Raw genomic sequence first — 18,010 nt, 5'->3', positions numbered from 1 at the left:
TAAACCCACTGATGAATTTAAGTGCAAGATGTTGCAGTCTGTGAAAAGCTGGCTAAATTTGAGATTCGGGAGATGCAGAAAGCCTGGAATCTACATGATTTAACAAAACAATGACTTTGCTGTTGAAAAATTTGTAACAAACATAGCAATTCATTCCTACATCTCTCAAGGTAATTAGTTTCATAGATTAAAAGGGTCTATTCCGCTGCTCCCTGCCTTTATTCCTACCTCTCTACTCTCACAAATCCTCATTGGACTATCCAAAGCACAGGTAGTCTTGTTATGAATTACAGTGATAAACCATTGCTAGTACATTCCTCCCCTACCCTCAGATCCAGTAGTTGTGGTATTTGGGGGGTTGCTAGGATCCTGTAGCAAAACCAGGGACAGGTATCATTTGCTGCATTTGGGAACGCTTTACTAATTTTGTAATGGCTCTTGGCACCAAGAGATTAGGCAATTTGAGTCTCTTGCCCAGTTCAAAGAAAGACACTTTTCCAAAGATGTATATTATTAAGGTGCCCTTTCAACTCTGTAACCCTCTGTGCAACCGTCTTGATCACTCTTTTGTGTCTCCATTGCCCACACCTTATGGTCTGTGGTCTGGGTAAATGCTTCATCTCACTGACTCTATCTAGAAAACAGAAGAGAAGGGCTTGGTCCCAGCACTAACTGACTGTGCCCAATCACAAAAATTAACTAAGAATGCTCTAAGCCAATGAGCTGGATCACCACTCTTCATAGATAGGAGCTACCCCAAGAACCATCAGGGGAACAGAAAGAGTAGGTGTTTAAGCCAAGTCAGGAATAAAATTTCTGCTGACTGCAAGTCTCTGCCACTTTGGCTGGGTGAAATGATTTTTCCCGGAAGGTTTCAGTGATTGCCTAAAGCACTTGCTAGTTTTGCTAATGTGGTTTGACCTCACTGGGGCTCTCATCACAAATGCCTGTCATTTATCTCATGCTACACATAGCTGAGGCAGAGAATTTATTCCCAGCACCAAGAATCTCCTAGAAATTGGATAATCACCCCTTTGGTTCAATCCAATTTCATTTGATTGTCCCCTGGTTTAAGCCTCCTCTACGAATAAATATAACATTGATCTGGTGGTCGGTTTGTGTAATTGGCAATTGTTCTTCCCCTCTTCCAGATCATTTGTTTGTCTCACATGGTTTACAATGGTTGGATTTGTCAGAGGTATTCCCATTGGGCCTTCTAGATTTCTGCAGGCCATGATCTGATCCCCAGGGTTTCTTTATTTCCTCCCTTCTGCAATCTGTGAGTCACTGTATGTGTCTTAGCCATGGGCCAGCCTGCCATCTTTATTCCAAAATCGGAATGTGAGTTGCTGCCTTGCTTGCACCAGATTTTGTTAGGAGCAGGGAGACCTGTTTGCTTTCACTTGAAGCGAAGAGTTTTGAGTGTGACATTCCATAGTACGCATTAGCTATGGCCTTGACATTTCTTATATTTGATGGGTATTTGCTTATTTGCAGAGTATGACTCAGGAATGATTGCAGTATTGTAACTGTATTACTTATGTAGAGATGTGTGTGTGTGTCTATGTAATTTAACACTGTAAATATCAGCATAGGGTGTGAGCTGTTCCGTGGCTTTCATTTTGATGAATACATAACTGAACGAATGAATGAATGATGTTGCACTGTTAGATTTTTCTCTTTAGTATGTAGCTAGTAACTTCACATTTCCATTGTCTTCCCAACAGTCGGCCCATCCTCTCTGATGGCAAAAAGCAGTAATGCATTTGGTGCAGGGTTTGGGGCCATTCCAGCTCTAGGGACCATTGTTGACTGGTCTTAGGCCTATTGCCCCAGCATTAGATACCCAAAGGGGCACACTGGTTTAGGTACCACTGAGAGGAAGAGTGCGGAAAAACCTTGACAGAACTATACATCAACATGTAACAAAACATGTAACGTACATCAAGGTGTATTTTACTTCAGAGCTCTTACAGCATGCAGAATATGCATCTTACAATGCGGGCAATATGGTGAGTTGGTTCAGAGTGAAGCTCAGAACTTTTGTTTGATAGTTTGGGGAAGAGACACCCCCCCTTCTCAAGTACAAGCGAGGAAGTAGTGTTCTGGCCACCAACATCTTATGACTCTGAGGAGGGCTGCCCCAGATGTGGCCAGTTGAAAAGAAACTGGGTTCTAGGAGCTCCTGGGTGGCTCAGGTGGTTAAGCATCTGACTTTGGCTCAGGTCACAATCTCACAGTCCGTGGGTTCCAGCCCCGCATCAGACTCTGTGCTGACAGCTCAGAGCCTGGAGCCTGCTTTGGATTCTGTGTCTCCGTCTCTCTCTGCTCTTTCCCTGCTCACGCTCTGTTTCTCTTTCTCAAAAATGAATAAACATTAAGAAAGAAAGAAGGAAAGAAGGAAAGAAAGAAAGAAGGAAGGAAGGAAACTGGGTTCCTGACACTGTCCTGTCTTGGCAGTGAGTTCTGCACTTGTGTGTATTAGGACATTTTCTTTATTATTGAAGCCAGTTCCAGTTGGTTTGTTTTTTAATTTGGAACCTAAAGCATCCTGTGTCAAGTATGACTTTTAATAAAGGATACTGAGCTCAAGAGGACGGACCATACACTGGGCAGCAATTAGAATCATAAAGAAAGAAACCCAAGTGTAACAGTGTAAGATGTGAAAGAAAGAATGACCTGTACATGGAGCAAAATATCCCTTCTGTGTCCTCACTTTTGCCTCGATTCTCTGATCACACCTGGCTCCTGCTCTTGAGTCCACTTGCAGGCCTTTTCATTGGAATTCCAGAGGAGTTTTCCAGGGAAAGTACATAAAAAAATAAATGGGAATTATCCAGTTTGGGAGAAAAACAACCCCAAAACAAAAGAAGTAACAGAGAAGCGGAATAGCAAGCGGTTGAAAGCTTAGGGCTAGCGTTAGGTCCTGATTTCAAATCATGACTCTGTTGCTCACTCCTGAGCCACCTCACTGGCTCCTCCTTGTCTTCTCTCATCTGCCAAATGGGTCCAACCCTTGGCACTGTTAAAAGAATTAAACAAGGTTGATGCATGTAAAGATGTTAATGAATGCCTTACAGATGCTAATTTTTAATACTGGCAAAACTTAGAAATCATTTTCAATTATATACAGTATCCAAAAGAGATTGTAATCCAGTGGCCTTAGCCTCATGAGTATGTAAGAATAAATAAAGACAACTCTTCAGCCAGTAATAGTTGCTAGGCCTCAAGATAGATAATAGACCAGTAAGGTTCTTCATTGTCTAGATTCAGTAAAGTCCTCTCTGGAGTCGTCGCAGCACAATCTTTGGAACAGAAGGCTTGACTTTGCCTCCCTCTCCCATGGGCTCATGTCTTTGGGGTTCTTCTGTTCTTTCAGGTGCAGACTTCAGTAGCTTTATTTTTGCCTGGTTGTCCAGTAACCTCCACTTCAGTGCCTCTTTTCTTTTGTTTTTTTGTTCTTTTTTAATGTTTGTTTATTTTGAGGGAGAGAGCGAGAGTGTGAGCGGGGGAGGGGCAGAGAGAGAGGGAGACACAGAATCTGAAGCAGGCTCCGGGCTCCGAGCTGTCAGCACAGAGCCTGAGGAGGGGCTCGAATTCACAAACCACCAGATCCGAGGTTGATGCTTAATGGACTGAGCCACCCAAGCACCTCTCAGTGCCCTCTTTCTAATTCATACTTACTCTATCCATTTCCTCCCTTTGTTGAAAGAAACAACTTCTGCGTTCCCATCCATTGCTATGAATAAAGAAATCATTGTTCAAAAACATTGGGTTTTGTGTAAATGTATTTTAAGATGTGATGTTTCAAAGAAAAGGATTGTGGTCTGAATCACAGACTAGAGCTGTCTAATTTTGTGGGTATTGCTTAAGAAGGAGGTCAGGTTTGGGGCGCCTGGGTGGCTCAGTTGGTTATGTGTCCAACTTCTGCTCAGGGTCACGATCTTGCGGTTCGTGGGTTCTGACCCCACGTCGGGCTCTGTGCTGACATCTTGGAGGCTGAAGCCTGCTTCAGATTCTGTGTCTCCCTTCTCTCTGCCCCTCCCCTACTCACTCTCTGTCTCTCAAAAATGAATAAACATTAAAAAAAAAACACTAAGGTATCTTAATAGTAGATACTAAAAAAAAAAAAAGCCAGTTTTAAGTCCGTCTCCAGGTATGGGTGTACCTAGGGCTTTGCTGCTGAAAGTGTTGACCTTGATGTAGCCAGGACATCACACGGGAGCCTGTTAGAAATACAAAATCCCAGCACCCCTCCCCAACCTGCGAACCAGAATCCCTACATTCACAGGTACTTCAAATGACCTTGACACTGGAGGAACTCTGCTCTCAGAAGCATAGTGGATGAGGGTAGAGAACAGACTGTGAGGCTCATCTTCTGATTGGTAGAAGGCCTTTGTGTGACTTTATGCTAAGTGTTCATTCTTTGTTTCTGTCTTTTGTATTATTCTCCTTTGTCATGAAGAGAGAAAGCTACTCATTTATTAAGAAAGAAACTACATCAGAGACCAGCCGTGATAAGGGATGCCCTATAGCACTAGGGAATATGCAATCAAACATGGCTTCTGCCAGAGAAAGCTCAAGGGCTGTAAGGATGGCAGTTAATGAATTCCACTCAAGTCTTCAGGAGAATCAGGATTAGATCCAGCAGCAGTTGGCAATGCTAAAAGATTCCTCTGTACCCTAAGATAAAAGGGGCTCAGGGGAAACAGACCCTGGTCACAGCTCAAGGGGGGTGAGCACAAGGAGTCAGGTCCCGGGAGGGGCTGCGAGCTAGGAGTCAGGCTTGAACTAGAGATCTGGACCGAGTGGTTTCCACTGGACTCTGGTCAGCCCAGAGTTGAAGAGTTGGCAGAGAGAAAAGGTCAAAGTCAAGAGAGAGGGTTATGCAAGTGGCATAGGAAAGAGCAAAGAAAAAGATTGAAAGTCCAAAGCAATAATCAGAAACCAGAAGTGCCCTGGGAGTTGAAGAGGTAGGCAGAAAGGAAAATAGGAGATCTGGGACATCAGCCCTTTGGACACTTTGCTGTTGGTGAGTGCTGGACATTGAGATTTGCCAGGAATCTAAGGTTATTATGAAATGGGGGCTCCTAGCTGGAGCGAGGAGAGAGGGTCATGGAGGGAGACAGGTAGTGACCAGGAGCTGTTGACCCAGGCAGACTTCTGTGCTGTGGGCGGCTGGGCAGGAAGGATGAAGTCCACGAGGTCGAAGATGCTCAAGTGAGAAAGGTTCATGGAGGAGCCCTGGTTTCTCCACTATGCCAGGCCAAGGAGCAAAGAGTTCCTGAAGGATTGTTGGGGGCAGGAAAACAACGGAAGGGCAGCCCAGGTCAAAGAGGCGAGAGGAGTGAGGCAAACAAGGCTGTTGACTGGCATGCCGAGATCTGCCTGTTGGCTCTCTGTGCTCTTTCGTAGAGCCTGATGGGCACAGATGACCCTGAGCATAAATCACAGCACAAAGGAGGGCAGAGGCTTGCGAAGAATGCAAGGTACCTCAAACCAGTAATGTTTGTACTTCGGTTCAGTATTTCAGTTGCTAAAGTCTTAATCCAAGGAAAAGGATATCATTTTGAATATAGGACCAAGCATGCCATCAAGAAAATGTGCAGGCGTTGCAATCAGACACATGGGGGCTTTGGAAAATTATCTTTGGGCTTTCGTTTCTGTATCTATAAAATTGAGAAAATGCTACCTTCTCCGTAGGGCTCCTGGAAAGGTTTAACACATGTGGAACACCTAACATGGTAACACCGAACGCATAGCAGGGGGCTTGATGCAGCTGGGGAAGTGTGGGAAGGAGAAAGCATTCATGCTTGTCTGCCTGAGCCTTCTACCTGCTTTTGCTCATTATGGACGTTCCACTATTCTTTTTGTATTTGAGGGCTACTAATTTTTTGTTTTTGTTTTTGTTTTGCATTTACTGCACGAAGAAGATGATAGTTCTATTTCTGGTAGGTACTGAAAGAGGACAGAAGTACTTCTTAGTTTAAAATAGAATTGACCGAGGGAGAGTTGAACTCTACCTAGAAGCTACACACAGCACAGCCCTAGGATAGACAGCTGCCATCTACTGCCTGCCTCCCTCCTGGTGGGCAGAGAACCTCAAGGAAAATAAGAGTCTTATAAGCACTAACCCTGAAAGTCTAGGTCTGTAAAGGGAGGGCCAACATCTCAGCTTGTATCAAGCCAAAAGCTGCTATTTACTTGGTGAATTATGGAAAGGCCAGCTGCTTTCGAAGCTAGTGGGTGGGTATAGTTAGGTCACTACCCTTTCCAGACAGGACGTTGGCATTTTAACCGGGATCTTCAGAGAAAAATGCCACCATTCAAAGCAGTGACTCTTACACTAAGAAGTTTTGATGCTGTGGCAGATCCACTGGAGAAAAGTTGAGAGACAAGGAGACTTTAGGATATTTCTGTCCTTGGTGCTCCCAAACATTCTCTTTCCGGGTGAGCCTCTCTTCTTCCAAATTGATCCTAAACTTCCCTGATGTCGAGGTGGGGAATGGTTTCTTAAGCTGCTTCCTGGCCTTAGAGTATCTGAATAATGTATAGCTTATCACACTCACACACACACACACACACACACACACACACACACACACACACACATTAAAGATAGATTCTCCATGAAAAAGTCAGCCAAAGAAGAAGGGCCTACTGGCCTTTTGATAGTGAAGACCACAGAGGATAAAAGTATTGCCTCTAAAAGATACTGTTTCTTTAAAGAAAAATCATGTAGCTCTGATGTGCTGGTGCTGTCTTTTCAAAACAAAACAAAACGCTTTAAAACACAAACACTGTTGATTACACACCATTCTCAGGTAAGCTGTGGCCTTGATCAATACATTGATTTTTGTTTAAAAGGAGAGGAAAACCTACTTTTTGGCAAGGGCGTCAATCTGGTTGACCCTTTAAATGTGTTAATTACACTTGTCAAAGCAATTGGGAAGACATAGCTTTTAAATATTAGATCAATTGATCAATTATAATGTGATTCCTCCGCTCACACACTCTGTTTTGTATCAAACAAGCCCTTGGCTGTTCAGAGAACAGAATTCATGCCAAACAAATTACCAGTGACTAGCCAATTTAAGAGATTAACCTTGCTTAAAAAGAGCCCCTGAATGGCTGTGATTCAGCGGTCTTCATTAGACTCAGTTCTTTCCTCCTTATTTGCCGTGACTCATCAGCTTTGATGGGACCAATTCTGTGATCATTTTCACTTTGTTTTGTCCTTTCTTGTAAATTGCATCAGATTTTTAAATTTTAATTTTCCATCACACAGGACCATATTTATGGTAGAAGGGCTTTTTCTTGTAAAACAAACGTATAAATTCTGGTTCACGGAAACATTGGAAACCGTACTACCTAGCAGGTGGTGTTTTTCTCATGTATAATGAGTAAAAAAATCTTAAGGCATTTAGATTGATAGATTTTGCTGCTGCTTCCTATTTAAAAAGTAGCTCAACAGTGGAAAATAAATGGAGCGAATGGCTGCATTTCTGTAAATTTGCTTTTCAGAATTACTCCAGCATGGTCCTGGGTCTCAGAAATGGAGTCTGTGTCCCAAGTGGAGTCCAGGGCATTGGCCAGCCCATGTGTTTTTATTCTCTGGTGTTCTGATGGGTACTCAGAACGATCTGATGTCATGGTGGCTTCACAGTGGTCCTTCCTCCTAAAAAAGCAAAACCAAAAACAAAAACACCTTTCCAAGGCTGACATCCCCTGTGATTCAAAAGGGATTGGTTATCTTTTTCAAAAGACTACAATATGTTACATGGTGTTAAGTAGAGGTGTGAGACTTACATCTAAGAATCCTGCAGCATATCTACTTTAGCAAGATTGACATATATGGGGCATTTTGCCTGTTTAAAAAAAAAGACAAAACAAAATACATTTGGAATTGGAAACCAAAGAATATATGCTACCCATCTTTGAGGGGAAGAAAAAGAAATCCTTCTAGTAATTACTGCATGAGAAATCTAAACTGAATCACTGTATTAATGAAATGGTTATTATGAGCACTATAATTCAGTACTGGTAGGAAAATTGGAATCTTAATGAAGAGAATGTGTTTGTAGAGAATAAATTGTGCCCCACAAATACAAAAATTTATTTTGAAGCAATTATAAAATTAGGGGACAAAACAAAAGAACATCTTTAAGATTTTAAATTTTTTCCAGCTTCATTGAGATATAATTGACAAAAGTTGTATATATTTAAGGTGTACAAAATGTTTTGATATGTGTACATTTTGAAACTATTACAACAATCAAGCCAATTTGTATATGCATCATCTCACATACTTGTGTGTGTGTGTGTGTGTGGTAAGAACACTTGAAATTTGCTACTAGAGAAGATCTTAAGGGGCATCTGGGTTGCTCTTTGGGTTGGGCTTCTGACTCTTGATTTAGGCTCAAGTCATGATCTCACAGTTTGTGAGTTCGAGGCCCATGTTGGGCTCTGCACCGACAGTGAGGAGCCTACTTGGGATTCTCTCTCTCTCAAATGTACAGTACAGTGTTGTTACCTATAGTCAGCTTGCTGTATATCGGATCTCCAGAACTTATTCATCCCGCCTAACTGAAACTTTATACCCTTGGTCTAACATCTCCCCATTTCTCCCAGCCCCTGGTAGTTACCATTCTACTCTCTGCTTTTATGAGTTCAACCTTTTAAGACTCTGCATATAAGCGAGATCATGCAGTATTTGCCTTTCTGTGTCTGGTTTATTTCACTTAGCATACTGTCCCCCACGTTCATCCATGTTGTCACAAGTGGCAGGATTTCTTTCTTTTTTGAGGCTTAGTAATATTCCACTGTGTGTGTGGGGGGGGTGTGCGCGCGTGCGCATGGTACATTTCCTTTATCCATTCATCCATTGATAAGCACTTAGGTTGTTTCCATATTTTGGCATCTTAAAGATCTGAATTCACATCCAAGTGAGTGGTTTTTGTTGAAATCTGGCATATATGTAACTGTAGTATTCCTGGTCTTCTCTCCGTACCACCACTCTCCACTCTAACAACTTACCCTGGGATACATCCCTCTTTATTCCCGTAGTACCTTGTTCTCTGTAGCACTAAGCACTTTTGTAATTACCACTGTCTCCGAAAATTAATTATGGTGAACTATATCAACACCAGGAAGTGGGATTCACTGGGGGCCATCTTAGAGTCTATCTGCTACAGGATCTAATCCTTAGTAGCATTTTATTTATTTATTTTTGAAATCTTTTTTTATTTATTTTGAGACAGAAAGTGTGAGTGGGGGAGGGGCAGAGAGAGAGGGAGAGAGAATCCCAAGCAGGCCAGCACTGTTGGCCCAGAGCCCGACACAGGGCTCCCTCTCATGAAATGTGAGATCACGACCTGAGCCAAAATCAAGAGTCGGATGCTTAACTGACTGAACCACCCAGACACTGCCTTAATAACATTTTAAAACAAGGTCCGATGTTTCAGACATAAACACTCTGAAGTTAGGATTCCATAAACTAATTATCACGTAAAACAAGGAGCCAGCCTTTTACTGTTGCCTGTAAAGATTCCATGCCTTTGAATCTATTTTATCTTTTTCTGGAAGCAGACTTATATGATAAGATGCCTCAATAAAAGACACGTAGGTGCACACTAGAGCAGAGTTTCTAACTTTGTACCTCTATTCCAACAACAGACAGGGATTTAAATTTAGACCCTAATTGTAGTTGAATAGACTTTTAAAGTCAAGTTTAAGGATAGTGATTGCTTCTAAAACTCCCACCCATCTTACATCCACTTGAATCTGAAGTGTTTCTTCTGTGCTTTGAACAGTAAGAAAAATGATTTCCTTTAAATTTTAGTCATTTGCCTTAGTCCCCTGAAAACATTTCATAATTTGCTCCTCCAAACCAAAGAGCAGACAGCCCTGTCTTTGACATTGATAAAGCATGTGTTTCAGTTGAGATCCATTATGAGAGTGCACAAGAGTTGATTTTAGGTTTCCTTGCCCTAATTGCAAAGAGTGGCAATTGAAATCATATTGAAGTTTTACCGCAAGTGCACTCACATCCAGATCACAGGGAACTGTTGTATTTTTATATCTAGACTACTATCCAGTGATTTAGAAGATAGATATACTCTAATTTTATTCAGTGTGTTCTTTCTGAGTGCTATAATAGGCTTTTGTTTGCATGCGGGCACCTAATTAAGAGAGGGGGGAAAAATCCCTTGTTAAAATCAGCTGGGAATAATCAGAATGATCATTCTGTGGCTCATAAATATTACATGAGCAATATGGGTGCATCAGTAACATTTAACTGTTTTCCAATTCCACTTAAAACTTTTTGTTCTGAAAGTCTCCAAGCCCAGGAGAAGATTGGTGCTTTAAATTCTTAATCTCAAGAAGAGCTCATGGGATTTCTATTTGCAGCAGTTTGGTTTATTTATACACTTTCAAGGATTACAAAAACCAACATGTTATTGCTGTGGCCACGTGTTTGGTTTCTCAGGCTGGGAATCTAGTGTGGCTTACGCTGAGTCCCAAGGGTGAGGTGCCTACATTTCCTGAGCTATTTCACCACCCATGTCTCATACCTTAATATTTTGACTGCCCTTTTTTGTTTTGTTTGAATTCTACTGCCTTTTGAGAACTTGGAGAAATGGGACACGATTATATAAATCTTCCAAAAAAATTAGATCACAGTTGTCATTCAAAAATTTTAGCTATAATTCCAGAAAAGAGATGCAAAGAGAGAAATAGATGGTAAAGAAATTTACTTACAGAGGGAGGAAGATTTAAGCCCCACCTGAGTTCTCTTTACTGTCCATTTTTTGCCCCCACCTTCTAACACGGTGGCCTCCTTGTGCCCTCAGAAGGCCCTCCAAATGATTACCTGTCAGGGAGCTGCCTCCTCTTGGTAGAGGGCAAGGGGGTAGAGGTAGCTCTCCAGGGTGAGGAAGAGTCTTGAGCACCCTCTGGAGGTTCAAGTGCACAACCAACAGATACTGTGTTCCAACGTAATCAATGATTTGTGACTTCTATTGCCATTTTTTGGTTTTTGTTTTTTTGCAAATGTTACAATTCATCCATTTGAAAATAGGATTTTAGGGGCTCCTGGGTGGCTCATTCGGTTAATGTCTGACTTTGGCTGGGGCCAGGATCTCGTGGTTCGTGAGTTCAAGCCCCACGCTGGACTCTCTGTTGTCATCTGGGAGCCTGCTTTGGATCCTCTGTCTCCCCTTCCTCTGCCCCTCCCCCACTTGTGTGCATGCACGTGCACCTGCACACACACACTCTCAAAAATAAATAAGAATAGGATTTTGTTCCAACCATACTTGAAGTTTTTGTTTTCCCAAGAATGTTTTAACCAAAAAGAATAATGTTATTTCTTTGTCTTCTCTTTCCAAAATACTGGATTTTTAAAGTGTATTTATTTATTTGGGTGGGGTGGGGAGAGAAGGAGGGGCAGAGAGAAAGGGAGAGAGAGAATCCCAAGCAGGCTCCACACTGTCAGCACAGAGCCTGACACAGGGCTCGATCCCACAAACCGTGAGATCATGACCTGAGCCAAAATCAAGAGTTGGACCCTTAACTGCTTGAGCCACCCCGGTGTTCCCAAAAGCCTGGATTTTTCAGGTAGCAGTTACATTGGGTACCTGCAATGGATATAACTCTATACTAAGCATCATGGACAGTAAACAAATGGAGAAGACATGGGTACCATGCCTAGGTTGTAACCAAATCAGGGGTTATGAGTGAGTGTTCTAATTATGTGTCTAGACAGGGATTTCTCAGCCTTGGCACTATGGATAATTCTATGCATTGTGGGATATTTTCCAGCATCCCTGGTCTCCACCCACTGGCTGTCAGTTACACCCCCTCCCCTCACCCCTCACCCTGTGCCTCTGAGTTGTGATAACCAAAAAATGTCTATAAACATTGACAATTGCCCCAGTTGCAAACCACTGGTCTTAGAAAACTATAGGGAATGGAGATGAGGAGTACAAAAATAGAAACAAAAATAAACATTCATTTTAAAATAGTATGTTCTATAGATTACTGTGCCGAACTTGAGCTAGAGACATGCCTCGTACAAGTCAGTGATGTAATATGAGAATTTTCATAAAAACAAAGTTTTTGGATGTTCTTAAAAGTTATTTTTCATTTTAACACTTTTTGTGGTGCAGTGATTGCAAGGGCTACAGTGAGTCTAAGGGAATATAGTCGGTTTTTTGCCCTTTACATTTTCAAGTAGATATTTGTAAATCAGGCTGAGAGCAAAGAATGATGATGTACTGAGTCCTTGTTTGAGAATATTATTCATGTGTCAATTTTTATTCAGTGAAACAAGAACAAAAGCTCTTGACTGGAGTCCAATTCTGCTAATTATTTTGTGACAAACAGGTTTCCTGTTTTGTTTTGTTTTGTTTTGTTTTTCCAAAGAGTGATTTATGTGCTAATAGCAACTGCACAAGAATAAACAACAAAATCTGAGGCAATGCATTTAAGATTATTGGTGTTTGCAAGCGAGGCCTATCTTCATGTAGACTGGCAGTTCTTAACTGGTGATTTTGCTCCCCCAACCCCCCTCCCCCCCAAACATTTGAGAATGTCTGGGAATTTTTTTTTTTAAGTAGGTTTCATGCCCAGCTCAGAGCCCAACCTGGGGCTTGAACTCAAGACCATAAGATCAAGACCTGAGCTGAGATCAAGAGTGAGATGCTTAACTGACTGAACCACACAGGTGCCTCAGGATTTTTAATTTTCATAACTGAGTAAAAGGATGCTATTGACATCTAGCGGGTGGGAACCAGGGATTCCGCTAAACAGTACACACGGCGAGGAATTCTCCAGCCCCAAACTTCAACAGCGCCAAAGTTGAGAAACCCTGGCATATACATATGAGGAAGGAGGGTTTCAGAAGCACATAAGGAGACTTGAGCCTCAGAAAAGTTATTTATTTGCAGAAATTCCTCCCCTGTTGACCTAGGGGAGTTCATTCCTTTGAGTCTAGCATAGACTTCTCATTCCCTTCTTTTAAAAGGCAGATCGTCCTGGGAGAGATAAACTATGGAGTTACTAAAACACAGTCAGAACCCTCCAGATGGTTTGTTCTTAGGGTAAGAAAACTGCAGGATAGAGCAAGTACAGCTGCTTTGGGGAGTGCATTTGGGGGTGGGGAGAAGTCTTTGAAATGAGGGAGAAGCTGCTGACTGGGTCTGCGGAGTCTGTGTGGTTCAACTCTAGCCTCGCTTCATTTCCTTATGGTTGGTTGTTTTCAGGAGCGTTCTTTTCTTTTAAGTTTTTACTTAGTTAGTTTGAGAGAGAGACCGAGAGAGTGAGCAAGGGAGGGGCAGAGAGAGAGAGAATCCTGAGAAGGCTTTGCACTGTCAGTGCAGAGCCCGATGCGGGGCTCGAAACCAGGAACTGTGAGATCATGACCTGAGCTGAAACCAAGAGTCAGTCGCTCAACGGACTGAGCTACCCAGGCGCCCCTTTTCAGGAGCATTATTAACGTTTATGAACACACCGAATGGCAAGCTCTTCGTTCAGGGGCGTGTGTGTTGGGGTTGTATTTTAGATTAAATCTAAATGACGATTCCTGTAAAATGAACGTCCCATATTTTCTAATTCTTCAGCTAATGAGTGATAATGGAGCCTACTCACCCCAATAACTCAACTACTCCAAACTTTACATTTTGCTCATAGACTTCTAGAAGACATCAATTCTGTTGGAAGCTCTCGGCTTAGTCCTTCATTCTAGCTCTGTGCCTATGCTCTCTCTTTTCACTGTTGCATATTTAATCCCACATGTCTGCTCTGAAGGAGGCCTAGAATAATTTGAAATACTGGTAACACTTTAAAAAGCCCTTTTTCCCCAGTCCCTTTTCCACCCAGGGCTCCAAAATACTTGGAAAATACTTGCAACCGCTCTCCTTTTTCTCTCAGAACAGCTTGAATCCGTGGTCCTTGGACCATTTCTTTTCCTCCCAGATTATGCGTTCTGTGTACTGAAATGTTTCTGATTTTTAAATTGTAGTTATTTATAATGAGAGGTGGGTTTAATTAAGAGTTTAGCCGAAACTTTCAAAAGTGATCTGAAGATCAAAGACAGTCACACTACAGTGTCATACTTGGGGGCACAGCTTGCCCTACAATTTGGGTTTCCTGACATCTGGTTTTTCACAGTGGCATACTGTAGCACTTCATATTTTTTCAGTCACAGATCAGCTGGAAGAGGTCCCAAGGAAATTTAATTTTGTCATTCCATCTTTCCCACTCTTGCTTGGGTCCTGCTATCTTTATTTTCGCAGGTTTCCCATTTTAGTTGCCAATGAGCTGTAAATAGAGTTGAATATTCAACATTTCAGCCTTCTTCTCCCACCAACAGGCACAAGGGAAGACTCTACTTTCCTTGGAAAACACTCCTTAAAATTGAAAGATTGAAAATTGAAGATAATGAATTTTCTGATGCTCTTTCATCAGTTAGATTTTTAGGCATGCAGTTATTTAAAATATTAAGAGAAACTTACTTAAATTGTTAAAATCTCACTGTTAATGTCACCATAATTATTCATGTTGTCCTTCTTGATCATTTGAAGACTTTCACCCGACAGGTATATCAGCCCCTCCCTATATTTGGCATCTGTCGTAGCCGGGACCATTGTGGATTTGGACTAAAAGCGTGGGCAAAATCATCTACTTCCATAGTTGGTATCAGATTGCATTGGAATATCTAAGACTCCAACTCTTAGGTTCATTAAATGTGAGTGAGATATTAGAGTCCGGAAGTGATCTTCAATCAAATTGTACCTTGGTAGACATGGGAAGGCTAATTTTCAGGATCTTGGGGCAATGTTGCTTTACAATTCTGCTGTTGAGTTCTATTTCATAATCAACAATAGGACTTTATACCTGGCACATTTGGGGGGAAATCTTAAGGTTTTATTTAGATAGCTTCCCCATTTATAAAAAGAAAAAAAAAAAAAAGGGAGAAGACAGTGTCCGTAGAAAATGCCGTTCCATTAGCACACTGCCTCTTTGATAAATTATGGAAGTTGCTATCTTTCTGTCAGATGACAAAGGGGAAAATTAAGAAAATACATTTAAATATTTGTTTCTGGTAAAGTGGAAAACTATAAATAGCGCGCTTTAGCAGAAGATTCCTTCCTCAATGCCCTTTCGGCCCTTCCTCACTGCATTGGCAAAGGAAATAAATAAGAATTGACAGTCACATTCCCAGAGTGGTGGCAGTTAGGTTAAGAAAATTCTCTGGGTAAGACATGATTGCGTCTTTAGGAAATGCATCTATAGTGCTCTGCTTCCATCTTCTTAGTCTGTAATAGATAGAAATATTTAAAATATATGCAGCAAATAGAAGGAAATTCCTTCAAGGGAAAACAGTAATGCTTCCTTTTATATATTTATTTGTTGTTGTTATAAATTGTAAAGCCCTTGAGGCCGTAGGTGATGGCTTGTTCATCTTTTTTCAGCCATTATGTATCAGTGCCTGGGACATAGTAGGTGATTAATCCATACATATTGAACAAATGAAAGCCTATTTTGGGGTATCAAACTAACATCCATTGCCTTTTGTGTCCAGCCATTCTGCAAAGAACTTTGATGGGAAAGCCAGAGAATGGAGTAAACTTTGATGTAGTTCTGGCTTTCGAGGAGATTTCAAGGTAGTTTGGAAGATGAGATATATACATATGCATACATACAAAGTCAGCTTGTAACTAGATGCTCCTGTGATATAGACTAAAAATGTCATAGGAGTGGTACAGTCCTTGTAGCTCTAAGAAGTCTTGGAAGGGTGATTACTACATGAAAGAAAGGTGGCTTAAAAAGAAGCTTTGTAGATGGGCTGAAAAGAAGGAAATAATATTCTAAATGGGGTTCAGGGAGAGAGGTTCTTCTGTCTGATCAAAGATATAGCATAAAGAATTACTCTGGGATGCAAATGGGGAAGAGATTAAACTACTTGGTGGTTTTTGGAAACAAAGCAGAATTTGAATCTGAAATACTTTGCAACAGGAAACCCTGCAAATTGTGAGAGGAGATATGACGTCAAGGTGGTGTTTGAGAAGAATTGTTGAGACATAGACTTCAGGATGGATTATAACTGAGCAAAACCAGAGTCAGGAATATTGGTTAGGAGGCTGTTCTAGTAATCTAATTCTAAGGAAGGATTACAAGAATATCTCATTGGTGTTTTGGATTTGGAAGAAGGGGTATAAGGTTAGATGGGAGGTAAAAATTGTTCTCATATTTCCTAACATGCATGTATTAGTCAGCTATTGCTACAGTAATGCTGTGTAACAAATCACTCCCAAACTAGTAGTTTATAACAACGAGCATTTTCTTTTCTTGCTCATAAGTCTTTGGGTTGGCTAAAGTGATTCTTTTTTAGGCTGCAACTTGGTGGGGCTTGGTTCCAGGTTTTGGAATCCATGGATCAGGCTTTGAACTCCAGGCTTCACATCTGCAGCATGGGTGTTATTGTGGGGCTCAGGCTGAAGTGACAGAAGCTACCTAGAATATGCTCTCCTTGTGGTCATCACAGGAGGGCAAAGTATACTTAAAGGTACTATTAAGAGTTACATTCCTTTGGTCAAAGTCAGTCACATGACAAAGCCCAAGTCAATGGGACAGGGATGTATATACTCTACCTCAAGTAGAAGGAAAGTTAAGTAAATATTTTCTGAGCAATAACCCAAACTTTTAAAACTGATGTGTTTTTTTTGAAATGCATCTGGACATCATTCAAGTGGCTCCTTACTTGAGTATATGTCCAGCTTCTCAGTGAATAGAGTTCTTCACGATCTGCTCACATTCCCATCCCAGTTCTGCTATGTTCCCACCTCTGTCTTTCACTCTGATCATACCGAGCTATTTGCAGTTCACCATGAAATCTCACGCCTTCTTTTCACACATTGTTCCTTTTTGCCTGGAATGCTCCCCTTCTCCTTTGAATCTTTTCATTCTCAGGCTAAGTGTTGTCTTCTCTCAACGACCCTCCCCACCCCCCAAAGGCTGTGATTGATGCCACTTTTCTTTATTCCCTGAAACTTTATACATTACTCTGTCATAATACCTATCCTGGATGTTGGGCATGTGACTTGTTTTTCTATATCTCCCTTGCATGTGTTGACTGAATAAGGCTAGGATAATGGGGGAGTCTTTCGAAGGAGTTGAAAACTTGGGAAGGTTTTCTTGGCTTTGTTTTTGTGTTTTGTTTTTGTTTTTGCTGTTGTGTGGGTAGATGAAGGTTAAGAAAATGAAGTGTTCCCTTTGGGCCTTTTTAGCTTTGAGGTGAGGGTGGGATATCCAAGTGGCTCTCCATAGCCAAAAGTCTGGGACTGGAGCAAAGGTGAAAGAGAAGTCCAGAATAGGAAATCCAATTTGGCAACCATCTGCAGTAAAACTTGTAGTGAAATCTTGACTGTGATAGTATAGTCTTTTCTGCCTAATTGTCTTCTAAAATCCTGTTTTTGGAAGTTCTGCCATAAAAGGGGATTTTTTAAAACCTTTTTTTTTTTTTTCCTGGCAGTCAACCCCTAAATCATGCCTAAATAAATCATAGGAAATGTGTGATTGTTCATGCTTGGAGGAAAAATGATTGTTTCAACTTAACATATCCTACCTCCAAAACTTTTATTTCTAAACAGCTTACATCAGGAACAGCTGCATAGTTACTTAAAAGAACTAGTTGACTAAGTGCTTTTCAGTTTGTATGGGATGATGTTTTTCCTTTGCTTAATAAAAAAAAATCTGCTTTGGTTTTTTAAAGCAGGAGTAGCTCAGGGTTGCTATGTAAATGGGCTGTTAGTCTTTGCATAATTTCATAGGTCTATGGGACACACAGTAAATAACAGTTGGTCATCTGACTGCTGGTGTATATGGATCTCATCTAGAAAGCCCTTCCACGTGCTACTTCCCGGAGAGGCCTTGGGAGATGGTCACCTATGGAACTACCCCACCTACCTCCTCACTTTATCCTGGGTGCCCACGTCCTGCCTATACTCAC

The 18,010-nt window shown here is 41.4% G+C and overlaps 1 protein-coding gene across 1 annotated transcript in view; it reads left to right on the top strand.

The window, feature by feature from the left end:
• Window positions 1-4,941: 4,941 nt before the first annotated feature.
• The window catches only part of FRMPD4 (FERM and PDZ domain containing 4), a 683,266-nt gene continuing 670,197 nt past the window's right edge, over window positions 4,942-18,010 (top strand). Inside the window, exon 1 of the mRNA XM_081793716.1 lies at window positions 4,942-5,032. The gene's annotated coding sequence lies outside the window, so the exon portion shown is untranslated. The remainder of the gene's footprint in view (window positions 5,033-18,010) is intronic.

This window comes from Panthera onca, chromosome X (assembly GCF_046562875.1).
Source record: "Panthera onca isolate mPanOnc1 chromosome X, mPanOnc1 haplotype 2, whole genome shotgun sequence".
NCBI classification, from domain to species: Eukaryota; Metazoa; Chordata; class Mammalia; order Carnivora; family Felidae; genus Panthera; species Panthera onca.
This window is presented reverse-complemented; position numbering and strand designations above follow the sequence as displayed.